The sequence below is a fragment of the Lithobates pipiens genome, unplaced genomic scaffold, assembly GCF_037356315.1.
Source record: "Lithobates pipiens isolate NorthernLeopardFrog02 unplaced genomic scaffold, aLitPip1_a1.2 Scaffold_3, whole genome shotgun sequence".
Lineage (NCBI taxonomy): Eukaryota > Metazoa > Chordata > Amphibia > Anura > Ranidae > Lithobates > Lithobates pipiens.
The window spans coordinates 964,211-977,847 of record NW_027507790.1 but is presented as its reverse complement, the minus strand read 5'-3'; positions in this window follow the sequence as shown (position 1 = coordinate 977,847).

Below are 13,637 nucleotides of genomic sequence, written 5' to 3'. Positions count from 1 at the left end.
CTACATGGGTGCCACGGGTTACATGCTTGACGGCCGTCAGAAGGTTCACCCAGTGGGCAGTAAAAGTGATATACCTTCCCTGCCCATGTTTGCTAGACCACGTGTCTGTGGTCAGATGTATCTTGGCATCGACACTGTGTGCCAGAGATACATTCACTTGCCGCTGAACATGGCCATATAGCTCTGAGATGGCCTTCTGTGAGAAATACTTCCTTCCTGGGACCTTCCATTGTGGTGTTCCAATGGCCACAAATTTTCAAAAGGCCTCCGAGTCCACCAGTTTATATGACAGTAGTTGGCGGGCTATCAGTTCTGACAAGTCCGCCATCAACTGTTGGAGAAACAGATTTTTTGTTGCGCTGCTGGGTTATATGTACCCGGGGTGGGGGAAGGCTATTGGGGGGGGGGGGATAAACAAAAGGGGGGGGGAAGAGGGGAAGGGGGGAAATGGGCGGATGGGGAGATAGGGGGTATATACTGTGACTATGGTATACAGCAGAATTTGGACTTCCAATATAGTTTTTTAGGAGACAGATCCACAAAATTCTGCAGTTATTAACAAGCAATGGTAGATAATAGCCAAAAGTAAATTGTGCAGTTATTAATAGGAAATAGTAAATTGTAGCCACAGGGAAAAGAGGGTTTCTTAGCACAAGCAGGGAGGCAGCATGTTCAAGGGTAGGAATCACCTTTAAAAGATATACAAACAGAAGACAAAAACAGCACCAACCTAAGTGCAGTATTGCAAACCACAGGTATTTATTCACAAAATAATAAACTCACTCTCTGTTGGAGTAAATCAGGCACATCACGTTTACACGGAAGAGAAGTTGTAGGGTACATCACAGGGCTCCCAGGGAGAAGCGGTCCTCTTAGGCTGTAGAGTCTCGTCCGGTGGCGCTGGTGGTTCCCAGCGTCTCCGGCTCGGTATCGCAGCGTCACGGAGGTCAGCTGATGGATTGTTCAGGGTCGTGCTGTGATAATGTCATTGCGCACGCGTTCGGAGCATGCGTGCTCCTTCATCAGGCATCAGTCAACCATTGGGTAAGAGGGTTATCCGGCGTCATCATTTTTTTACGCCTGAACATTTGGCCCACAGAAGCCTGCCTTTTTGCAGAAAAATGTGAGGATGGCATGATGGAAGGTGGAGTGGAGGACAATTGTGAGGAGAGAGGAGAAGGAGAAGTAGAAGACAAGGCTGGACGGTGAGAGCCTGGAGTGTGGCTTTGTGGGTTCCGTTGTTCCCACTGGGCTCGGTGATGGCAGCTCATGTGCCTTCTTAAGGCGGTCATCCCTAGGTGAGTGTTGGGCTTACCGCGACTTATGCGTTGACCGCAAAGATTGCAGATGGCAACACTATTGTCAGCAGCGGACACGTTAAAAAAAGCCCACACTGCGGAGCCATGTGCCGGCGTCCTGGGAGCGCTAGATGTGACCATACATGGTTGATGCCTCGCTCCTAATACATTAGCAGTCTGCTTTGTCCCTCCTGTGCAATCTAAGTTCCGCCTGCTTCTCCTCCCTATCTGCTGGTCCATATCTCCCTCTGAACTCCACTCCTCTTCCTCTCTTGTGGGCACCCATGTGAAATCACTAGACACGTCATCATCGCCGTCACCTTCCCCACCGCTATAATTAGAGATCTCGGAGTAGGCAGCAACAGCAGGGACCAACCTCCTTGGGCTGATCTGGGTACTGTCGTCAGACTGCTGAGTGGCAGTTGTTGCTACCTCCTTTTCCTGATCCAATGCCAAGAATGGCTGCACATCGGAAATGTCTTGTGATGGATCGGAAAATAATTCCTGTGACTCAAGCGGAAGGTATATGGTGGTGGTGTTGGTGGTAGTGTCTTTGGGGGTGCACACAGCAGAGAGTGAAGAGGGTGCAGATCGAGAGGATGAGGAGGATGCAGAAGAGTAAGGCTGAGTGAGCAACTCAACCAAGTCTGGTGCATCCTTTGACATAATCCTACGCACCTTCTGCAATTTGCCACTTTGGCTCAAGTCTGTTGCTCCTCCCCTACCCCTACCACCCCTGCGGAAGGGCCTGCCTCTTCCTCTGCCTGTAATTTTTTAAATGACCCTGTGACAAAAGTCTCTAGAGAAGTGCAGTATGTATGTGGAAGAAGGTATATGACACCCCGCTTCAATCTGTCGTTTTTGGGGGCCACTGGTCTATCACACCAGTTATAATACTTTTTTTTAATTGCGTTTGTCATTCTTTGTAGTATCGCTGCAGAACCGCTCAGCAGTCACAATGCTGCACAGTGGAAATGCACTATACTATGCTTTCTATATGTGCAAGTATTTTATACGTGTATTACACCCCTATATATTGCACAACAAATGGTACACCTATACCAGTCCTTAAAAGGACCTTTGTGGACCTAGTAGCTAGTGATTTGCAGACTGTCCCTCAGTCTCTACACTGATAAAAAGACAGCTGCAGAATCAGTCAGCACTCGGCTTAGCAGTCAAGTATAATAGATTTTCTATATTTGAAAGAAAGTATATTATACGTGTACAACCCTATATACTGTACACCTATACCAGTCCTTAAAAGGACCTTTGTGGACCTAGTAGCTAGTGATTTGCAGACTGTCCCTCAGTCCCTACACTGATAAAAGACAGCTGCAGAATCAGTCAGCACTCAAATCACAGGCAAGTATAATAGGCTTTCTATATTTGAAAGAAAGTATATTATACGTGTACAACCCTATATACTGTACACCTATACCAGTCCTTAAAAGGACCTTTGTGGACCTAGTAGCTAGTGATTTGCAGACTGTCCCTCAGTCCCTACACTGATAAAAGACAGCTGCAGAATCAGTCAGCACTCAAATCACAGGCAAGTATAATAGGCTTTCTATATTTGAAAGAAAGTATATTATACGTGTACAACCCTATATACTGTACACCTATACCAGTCCTTAAAAGGACCTTTGTGGACCTAGTAGCTAGTGGTTTGCAGACTGTCCCTCAGTCCCTACACTGATAAAAGACAGCTGTAGAATCAGTCAGCACTCAAATCACAGGCAAGTATAATAGGCTTTCTATATTTGAAAGAAAGTATATTATACGTGTACAATCCTATATACTGTACACCTATACCAGTCCTTAAAAGGACCTTTGTGAACCTAGTAGTTAGTGATTTGCAGACTGTCCCTCAGTCCCTACACTGATAAAAAGACAGCTGCAACTTCCGGTTCCGGCGCCACATGAGAAGGCTGTGAACGGTCACAGCTCCCGCTGACCCCCTCCACACCGCAGCCTATAAGCCAGCTGAAGCTCCGGGGCATACCCCCAGACATCACCGCAACGGTAGGGGAACACATGGACCGCTTTGTGGAGCGATCATACGTTCGAGCAGTCTTGACGCCGTCATTCCCTGCGGAGGACACAGTCTCAGGCGCAGCCAATATGGTGGCCGTGATACACGCGGAGACAGCACTTAGTCAGCCACCGCTAGTTTCGCTGGCGCAGGAGAATCCGCACCCAGCGGGCATAGCTCAGGAAGTAGTGGCTCTCCTGGGACCCACACTGATGGCCACAGTTGATGCTGCGGTACATAAAGGTCTGGAACAGTTACGCATTGAATTGCAGGCACAGTCCCAACAAATTACACAGACAGAGGACAGGATCTCCTTACTGGAAGATGACACCACAGCTCAGTCAGCGGTGCTAGCTTGTCTCTCTGCAGAGAACAGAGAACTGTGGGAGAAGCTCGATGACCCCGAGAATCGTTCCAGGAGGAACAATCTGCACATTATAGGACTTCCAGAAGCTGTCGCCAACAACCAGCTCACCGACATATGTGCCAAAGTGTTACCGGAACAACTGGGTCTCCGCATACCATGCGTTATCGAACGTGCACACCGCATTGGTCAGTATGAGGACAACCACGCCAAGCCCAGACATGTAATTGTAAAGTACTTGAACTATGCAGACAAGGCCACGATTCTGCAAGCATTTCGTCGCACCCGCAACCTAACCGTGGACGGAGCGAAACTGCTATTGTTTGCGGACTACTCGGTTGAGGTGATGAAGCAGAGGAAGGCATTTGCCTCGGTATGCTCAGCCCTGCACCAGCACCAAGTGAAGTTTTCCTTGGCTTACCCTGCTGTTCTATGAGTAGAAACCCCCACAGGGGAGCGACTTACTTTTACATCACCAGAAGAAGCCATCTGGCTCATGCTAGCTCGGCAATGGATCAAACGGATTCTTCCGCGAGCTCCCCATCCCACCTCAGCTCTCCGTCGGAGGATCGCAGGCCACACTCCAATCCCAGCAAACAGCCCTACACACGCACTCACCTCACCCAACTCACAGGCCACGCGGGTAATCGAGGACGCTGAAGACGGCCTCCTACTTAACAATCCAGGCGAAATATTAATGGTTCTCCAGAAGAAGGAGAAGAGTTGATAAGTATGACCTCTATTCCCCTCTTTACTTACCTATATCCCTGTCCTCTACCATGGTATTACACCCTCACGGATGCATAAGCCAAATCATTTGGAGAGCAAACCCGGGTAAAACAGAGCCAGGACTGTCCTATTTGGGTAGCCTTACCCCAGACACTATTGTTATAAACGCCTCTTTTTAGGATCTAGATCTCCAGTTATTGGAGACAAAATGTTTGCTAGGTCCACCACTTAGTTGACATTCAGTGACTGCACATATGCCATGAGTGTGACTGCTCTCAAAGCTCGAACCGGCATATATGATAACGCCATCCAAGCCTATCCACGTACCTGTACTTACACCACCCCCCATTTCAGTAGCTCCGTTCAGCTCTTAGCCATTACTAGACGGCATTGGGGGAGCAGGGTTTAGCGGGAGGCTATGTCACTGGATATAGCTGAATGTGGAAAAAAGTGAAGTTCCTGATAGACTATGTTTGTAGCTTTTTGCTTGATGTTTATTTTTTGTTCTTTTTACGATATACTGTGTAACGTACATGTCGATTGTTATAGAATGTTCACATAAGTACTGCATGCCTTCAGACCTTGGAGCCACACGGTCCTCGGGTGCCCCCTCGATTGTTATGCGGCGGATCTGGGGGAGATTTCCCCCCGCTATTTAACATTATACACCAATTTATCTCAGACATGGCTTCATCAATCGATGGGAATCACCTGAAGATCGTGTCATGGAATGTTAGGGGGCTTTGCTCTCCATGTAAGCGGATAATGGTACTTAGACGCCTGAAGCATCTGCAGACGGATGTGGCTCTGTTACAGGAGACGCACCTGTCTGCAGATGATTTGAAACGACTCCGCAAGATGTGGGTGGGGGAGGTATTCTGTTCTCCTTCAGAGGGCCGTAAGGCTGGGGTAGCCATTCTACTGCATAAGAGACTTAGCTATGTTATTAAAAATGTAAAATCGGATCACCACGGGCGCACGATAACTATCTCCCTTAATATAACCCATAAGGACATAGCGATTACCAATATCTATGCTCCAAACTCACCTGACTCTACATTTTTCCGAGACCTGACGACATGGGCTACGTTAATAGCGGAGACTTTACACCTACTAGGAGGAGACTTTAACGCAGTAATGTCACCTACACTTGACCGCACGGGCAAAATTACATACAGTGGGGCTGGGTGGGATGGGTTTATCTCCCCCCTAACTCCCCTGGCGAGAACAATTGAACAGCTGCAGCTTGTAGACTTATGGAGGCTAACTCACCCAACGGATAGAGACTTTACTTTTTACCCCCCCCCCATAATTCATTATCCCGTATTGACTATTTTTTTGTTTCACCAGCACTCTCACAAATGACTCGAGACCCGGAAATTCATGACCCTAGAATCTCGGACCACAGCCCTGTAGCTATTAAACTGACGGACACTCAAGCCGGATCCCTGCCGGGTATGTTGCGCTTTCCTTCGTACCTGGCAGGAAATGAGGATTTTCGTTCCATGCTGGAAACAGCATGGGCAGAATACACAGATGCTAACGCAGAACATCTCTCAGACCCGAATCTCTTCTGGGAAGCCGGGAAAGCTTACCTACGGGGCAAAATTATCTCATACACCACTCAATTTAAAAAAAACGCCAAACAACAATACGTGAAGGCCAGTGAGACCCTGCAGCTAGCATACGAATGACTAACGACTACTCGCACACCTGCCAACATTCGAGACTAGACGGCCGCCAAGAGGGAGTTGGACCTCTGGGCGGAACAACAGGAGTTAGCCAAAACATCCTACTCCACCTTATACTTCCACAAGTTTGGGAATAAGGCGGGCAAACTGCTTGCAAGGTTATGTACTGGGACGAAAAAGCCCACTCGTATTATGGCTTTGACAAATGATGCGGGAGTGGTACATACTTTGATAACATCAGTTTATCTTGGCTCTTTCAAGTGATGGAAAGGCTAACGTTCTCTGGACCAATCATGAACTTCCTACACCGTATGTACGAATCCCCGACAGCTCGGCTAGTTACATCTGACTTTATTTCAGACACGATTCCCCTAACGAAAGGAACTCGACAAGGGTGCCCCCTCTCCCCCTTGTTGTTCAACCTGGCAATCGAACCTCTGTCTAGGTTGATCAAATCGACTAGCGGAATCAGTGGGATAACTATAGGAGACCAAACGCTTCGATCCGCTCTTTTTGCGGACAATATTTTATTATTCTCCACTGATCCAGCTGGGGACTTTGGACGACTTAAAGACATCTTCCAGACATTTCGATCATGCTCTGGGCTGCGTATCAACTTTGAAAAGAGTGAAATACTGTCACTTAGACCTAATCTAGCCGTGACTTGGTCTCATCAATCCCCTTTAGCGATAGCTTCTCACAGTATCACCTATCTGGGAATATGTTTTGGCCGAACGCCCTCAACCCTCTACTCGCTTAATTTCCCACCTGTAATATCAAAAATTGTAAAGGAGCTGGAAGCTTGGGCGGCTCTCTCCCTCTCGCTCTTTGGGAGATGTCATCTCTTTAAAATGGTCTCGTTTGCACGTTTGCTCTACCCCATGCAAACTATTCCCCTTCTTATAAATTCTTTATTTTTTCATCTTTTCTTTCCATAGATTTCACATTACATTTCGTTATACATCTACAACTTCTTTAACAGCTATAACAGTCTTATAATATTTCAATCCATACCTCAATTCCACGTCATCCTCCCCCCTCCCTCACCCTTCCCTCCCAGAAAAATAAATAAATAAATATACAAAAAAAAAAAAAAGAAAAAAAATGTTTGAATTTTCACTATAATCCCCCCCCCTCACTCCCCCCCCCCCCCCACCACCACCCGCCTGCTCTATCATATTTCAAAATGTTTCACATCATACTTTCTCTATAATTTAGATATGGAGCCCAGATCTTCTGATATTTCTCATCTTGATCTCTCATTGTCATTGTTAAATTTTCCATTTGTTGGATTTCTGCAATTCTCTGAAACCACTGTGCTCTAGCTGGAGGGTTGCTTTTTTTCCACAGAACCGGGATACATGCCCTTGCTGCTATCAATAAATGTCTCAGCAAAGAATTTTTGAATCTTTCTATTGCCATTGGGATGTCCAGCAGCAGAAAAGTTGCCGGTTTATCTCCCAGGTCAATTCCTGTAATCCTTACAATAGTATCGGCTACCATCTCCCAGAACACTCTAATTTTTGGACATTCCCAAAATATATGTAATAATGTTCCTTCTGCTCCATGACATCTCCAACATGTCTCTGATATCTGGGGGTAAATTTGATGTAACACTTTTGGTGTTCTATACCACCTAGTAAGGATCTTGTATCCCCCTTCTTGATATCTGCTTGCCATCGAGGCCTTTTGATTAAACAACAGCATCTTATCCTTTTGTTCTGGGGAAAACGTAGTCCCTAAATCTCTTTCCCAAGCCTGTAAAAAGGGCAAATCTTGTGAAGTCTCCTGTTCTATTAACATACTATAAAAATAAGACATCAGATGTCTCAGTTCCTCTCCTTTCAAACAGATCTCTTCAAACTCAGTCAATGCCCTTATTTCTACGTATACCTTTGATTTAGATCTAATAAAGGCTTCTAATTGCCTCATTCTGAAAGGGTCTAGTCCTAATGTCATTCCTTTTTCAATATCTTTTTTAGTCATTAACCGATTGCCTACCGAGAAATGACAAATTCTACTCATACCTCTATCTTGTATTGTTTTAAACTTTGGATCTGTCATTCCCGGTAGAAATGCTGGGGTACCAAGGATAGGAAGGAGCGGACTGGGAATTCTTGAAATAGATGTTTTCCTGAATACTCTTTTAGTTATTCGTAATGTCTCCCCTAGTATTGGATGTTTTCTCAATCCCATTGGTATTTCTGTATCTGGAATCCACACTAATCCTTCCAATGGGATATCTGTCGCTGCTTGTTCTGTCTGTATCCACGGTTTTTCGTTTTTAAGCCTACACCATTCCACTACTCTAGTTAAGTGTGAAGCCTCCTGGTATTTTATTGGATCTGGAAGTCCTATCCCTCCTTTTCCTTTGGGGAGTACTAAAATATCTCGACGTACTCTTGCTGGTTTCCCAGCCCAGATGAACTTCATAAATCTTGATCTAAGATCCTTAAACAAACTTGAAGGGATCTTAATTGGTATAGTTTGAATTATGTATAACAGTCTGGGCATCACATTCATCTTAATAATATTGGTTCTCCCGAACCATGTAAAAATCTCTTTGTCCCATTTTTGAAGATCACTTTTGATCTGTCTTACCAGTGGGATATAGTTAAGTTCGAACAGTTCATTTAGATTTTTTGACATTTTTGTTCCTAAGTAACTTATATATGAATTCGTCCATCTAAAATCAAATTGCGTGGACACTGCTTGCAACTGAGGCGAATCCATCTCTACTCCCATTGCCTCCGATTTTCCATAGTTTATTCTAAAGTTGGATATTTTCCCATATTCTCGTAGCTCCATTAGTAAAGATGGGAGAGATGTAATTGGGGACGTTACAAAAAAGATCAAATCATCTGCATAAGCTGCCAACTTCTGATCTTCATTTTTTATTTTTACCCCCCTGATATCCACATTGGCACGTATTTTCCTTAAAAAAGGTTCTATTGTCAAAATGAATATCAGGGGTGAGAGGGGACATCCCTGGCGTGTTCCATTTAAAATGGAGAATGGCTCTGATAATCTGTCATTCACTTTCACCCTAGCACTTGGTTTTGAATATAAGTTTAGGATCCATCTCAGCATCCCCTCCCCCAGGCCTATATGTTGTAGTACTGCTTTTAAGAATATCCAATCCACCCGATCAAACGCTTTTTCTGCATCCGCAGATACTATCACCATTGACTTATGCAATTTTTGTACCAGGTAAATTGTGTTCACCACTCGTTGCGTATTTTCTCTTCCTTCTCTCCCTGGGACGAATCCCACTTGATCTGGGTGTATTAGTTCCGGTATCAAATTTATCAATCTCATGGCTAATATTTTTGTGAACAATTTAAGGTCCACATTCAACAACGAAATAGGTCGGTAGCTGGGACACTGAGAGGGATCCTTTCCTTCTTTCGGTATTACTGTTATATGCGCCAGTAACGTTTCTGTTGGAATTTGCTTCCCTTCCCGTATTGAATTATAGGCTTCCACGAATCTCGGAGCCAGTTTCTCCGCGAACATTCTATAATATGACAAAGTAAATCCATCTGGACCTGGTGATTTACCTAATTTCAATATTTTTAATGCTTTTGCAACTTCCTCTAGAGTGATTGGTACATCTATTTCTCTGGCAATTTCCTCTGTTATTTTTGGCATTTCTGTCCTTTCAATATATTCTCTAGCGATCTCTCCTTTTTTTAACTCCTCTGCCAAAGTAAACTTCTTTTCCAACTGATATAGCTTCTCATAGTATTCTTTGAATACCTGAGCGATTTTCTCCGATGTATTAACCATTTCATCTCTCTGTGTCTTAATTTGTGTAATTGAATTCCTAGTTGTGCTTTCTCTGAGGGCGTTTGCCAACAGTCTCCCTGGTTTATTCCCAAATTCATAGAATCTCCGTTTCCCTCGAGTTAGCTTTGCTTTCGCTTTATCTATTAATTGGAGATTTAATTTTTCACGCAGACCATCTAATTTCTGTTCTGCTGATTGTGCTTGTGATTTTTTATGTACTGTTTCTAGTTCCCTAATCTCTTTAAGCAAGTTATCAATCGTTTCATTCATTCTGCGTTTTCTATGTGCTCCCATGGATATAAATATTCCTCTCATGACACATTTATGTGCTTCCCATATACAAAAAGGTGTTGTTTCTCCTACTTTATTTGTTGCAAAAAAAACATCCAGTTCTTGTTCTAATTTTACCTTATATTCATTATCCTTTAGTAATGTTTCATTTAACTTCCATTGCCATTCCCTTGGTTCAGCTTCCCCTAATTCAATCACACAACTCGTCGGGGCGTGATCTGATAGTGTAAATAGGCCAATTGAGGCTTCCACTAGGGATGTAATCACATTCTGGGAGATTAAAATATAGTCAATTCTAGAGTAAGATTTATATTTTGCCGAGAAAAAAGTATAATCTCTGCTCTGTGTGTGAACAGCCCTCCAGTTGTCGATCAGCTGCAATTCTTGCATCATTCTGTTTACTTTCCTTAATTTGACATAAGATAGATGAGACGAGCCTTTTGATGTGTCTTTTATTGGATCCAAAGCCATATTTAGGTCGCCTCCTAACACTAGTATTCCCTCTTTATGTTGTTGAATAATCTGTAAATAGATTTCTAGAGAGGTTACTTGGTTTTCATTTGGCAGATATATATTTACCAATGTCACTTTTTGGCAGCCCAATGTACCTTTTACTATCAGGAGGCGACCTTCCTCATCCATGTATACCCCTTGTTCCTTCCATGGTGTCTGTCTTGCTATTAAAATAGATACCCCACAGGATTTCGAGTTCTGTGAGGTGCTATGATATACCCAGGGGAAATAGTGACCTTTACTCCAAGGGATCCTATCCTTTTTAAAATGAGTTTCCTGTAAGAAAACTATTTGAGATTTAAATCTTTTCAACTCCATTATTAATCGTGTACGTTTCTCTGGGGTGTTTAGTCCCTTAACATTGTATGATGTAAAACTTATTTTAGTCATTTTTATTGTCAGTTCGGGGGGGGGGGGGGGGAGGGAAAAAGAGAGGAGACGAAAAATAAATAAATATATAAAAATAAAACCCAATCCACGCCCCAAAACAACCCCTTCTTTCAGATAAATGAGAGACAGATACTATATCCGGAGCTGTCCCCCAAGAAAAAATAAATAAATAAATAAAACCCAACGCCTCCGACTTTTCCTCCACCTGGAGGAGAGGCGTTTAATATGGGGGTGTTAGTGAGCAAAAGAGGAGCAAGTGAACCGCGCCCACAACCAGCGTTCTCCACACTAACAATAATTATTTTTCTACCACATTCATCTTTTTCTTGTTAACATAGACATGATGTTTATCATTATCTTTACTTAATCCTTTACTTTTCACATATTATCTCTATTCTTCACCTTTATTTATTTTCCCTTTCTCTTTCTCTTTCCCATCTTCTCTCCCTTCTCTCCCTCCTCCCCCTCATCATTTCTACTGCTACCCCTCTCTTCTTTTCCTTAAATAAATTACTCTCCCCTCAACCCCCCCCCCCCCCCCGCTATCAACAGGAAAGGGAGGGCAGAAGGGGAAGATGTGCGGGGGACACAAAAAAACAAAAAACAAAACACAATCTCCCCCTCCCCTCCCCTTCCCCCTCCAAAACCGAGTAAACCTTCACCCCCCCTCTTTATTCACTCTACTTCCCCATCCCACCTCTCCCCCCTAAGGGAGTCCTATTAAATCAATCCACATTTTGTGTCATTTGTGTCATATCCATGCAATCAAAAAAAAAACAAAAAAAACAAAAAAAACAAAAAAAAAAAAAAATATATATATATATATATATATATAAACCATAAGGATACTTATAATTTCCTTTCCCATCCCCTCCCCCTACCACATCCCCTAACATAAATCCAAAACCGTGTATATCAGAGTGCACACATTATCTCACACTTCCATTTTACCATCCCACCCTCCTCCCAATCCCTTTAACCTACCATACCCACTTCTCCATTTGTAAGAAGTCCTATTAGATCACTCTACTAAAAAAATAAAAAACAGGAAAAAAAAACAAAACACAATCTCCCCCTCCCCTCCCCTCCCCCATCCCCTCCCCTTCACCCTCCAAAACCGAATAAACCTTCACCCTCCTCTCTATTCACTCTACTTCCCCATCCTACTTCTCCCCTTCAAGGGAGTCCTATTAAATCAATCCACATTTTGTGTCATTTGTGTCATATCCGTGCAATCACAAAAAAAAAAAAAAACTATTCCCCTTCTGATTAAACACTCCAATGTCAAATTGATTCATACTGCACTGACAAAATTTTTGTGGGCTGGGAAAAAACCACGGATTGCTTTGAATAAGTTGTATAATAATAAGGAGGAGGGGGGAGCGAGCTTGCCCAATATACGTTTCTATAACTTAGCATGCTTACTTAGGCAAGGCCTTGATTGGTTATCAGGCAAGTCCAGGTACTCAAACCATCTTCTAGAAGCTGCGGCTGCTGCGCCGTTTGCCCTATCAGCTATCCTCCACTCAAACCCAAACAAGTTATCTATACATCTTAAATCGAATCTACTTATCAGAGACACGATAGTAGCCTGGAGGGAAACCCGGAGACTGCTAGGGTTGCCTTCTAATATCTCCCGCTATTTGCCTATCCAAGCTAATCCCATGTTCCTCCCAACTATAATGCATGGAGTGTTTACCTGTTGGTCGGCGAAAGGTCTCACCAAGGTACAAGACATCTACCGACGCAGTTCGGGTAAACCTAAGCCTTTTCAGGTGCTGGCTAGAGAATTTTCTCTACCAGCGACCTATTTCTTCTACTACCACCTATTACTCAGCTATCTGAAGAACTGCCATGGTCTTACTACGGACCCCTTTCAAAAATCTTTTATAGATACGATATTGCACAGTGGGGACTACTCTATTTCCACCATTTATATCTATCTGATCTCCCACCAATCGACAAATACCATCTTCAACCATTTCAAAAGTGGGCAGACATATGTGATGACCTCGACCTTCCCGTTAAGATATTGGAGGGCCACAAACGTGTTCACCAAATCACCTTCTCTGAAACAAGGAGGGAAACTCAATTCAAGATTCTACACAGAGCTTATTATCCCTTCCGTATCAATCGTGCTGATCCCGAACAAGAACGTTGCACTTGGTGCTCAACAACACGCCCCACGCTCTTACACCGCTTGTGGGAATGCCCACATGTTACAAAGTTCTGGGACTCAGTACTACAGTTTATCCATGATGTTGCTAACCTTGAGCTACCCAGAGACCGCCTACTATGTCTGTTTGGATACACTCCACCTACTCTAGCACCCCTTAGGGATAACACTGTTTGTATTCCTCAATGGGTACATTTTTGCCTACTGGTGGCACGGAGAACTATTTTGACACACTGGATCAAAGTCCCACCACCTACGTTACAGGCTGTGAAAAAGGCCCTGACTACTCTTTTTTACCTTGAAAGGTTGGATACCATCCTCTTGAGCTTCAACTCCACCACACGCTTCTTCTCGAGATGGCGCA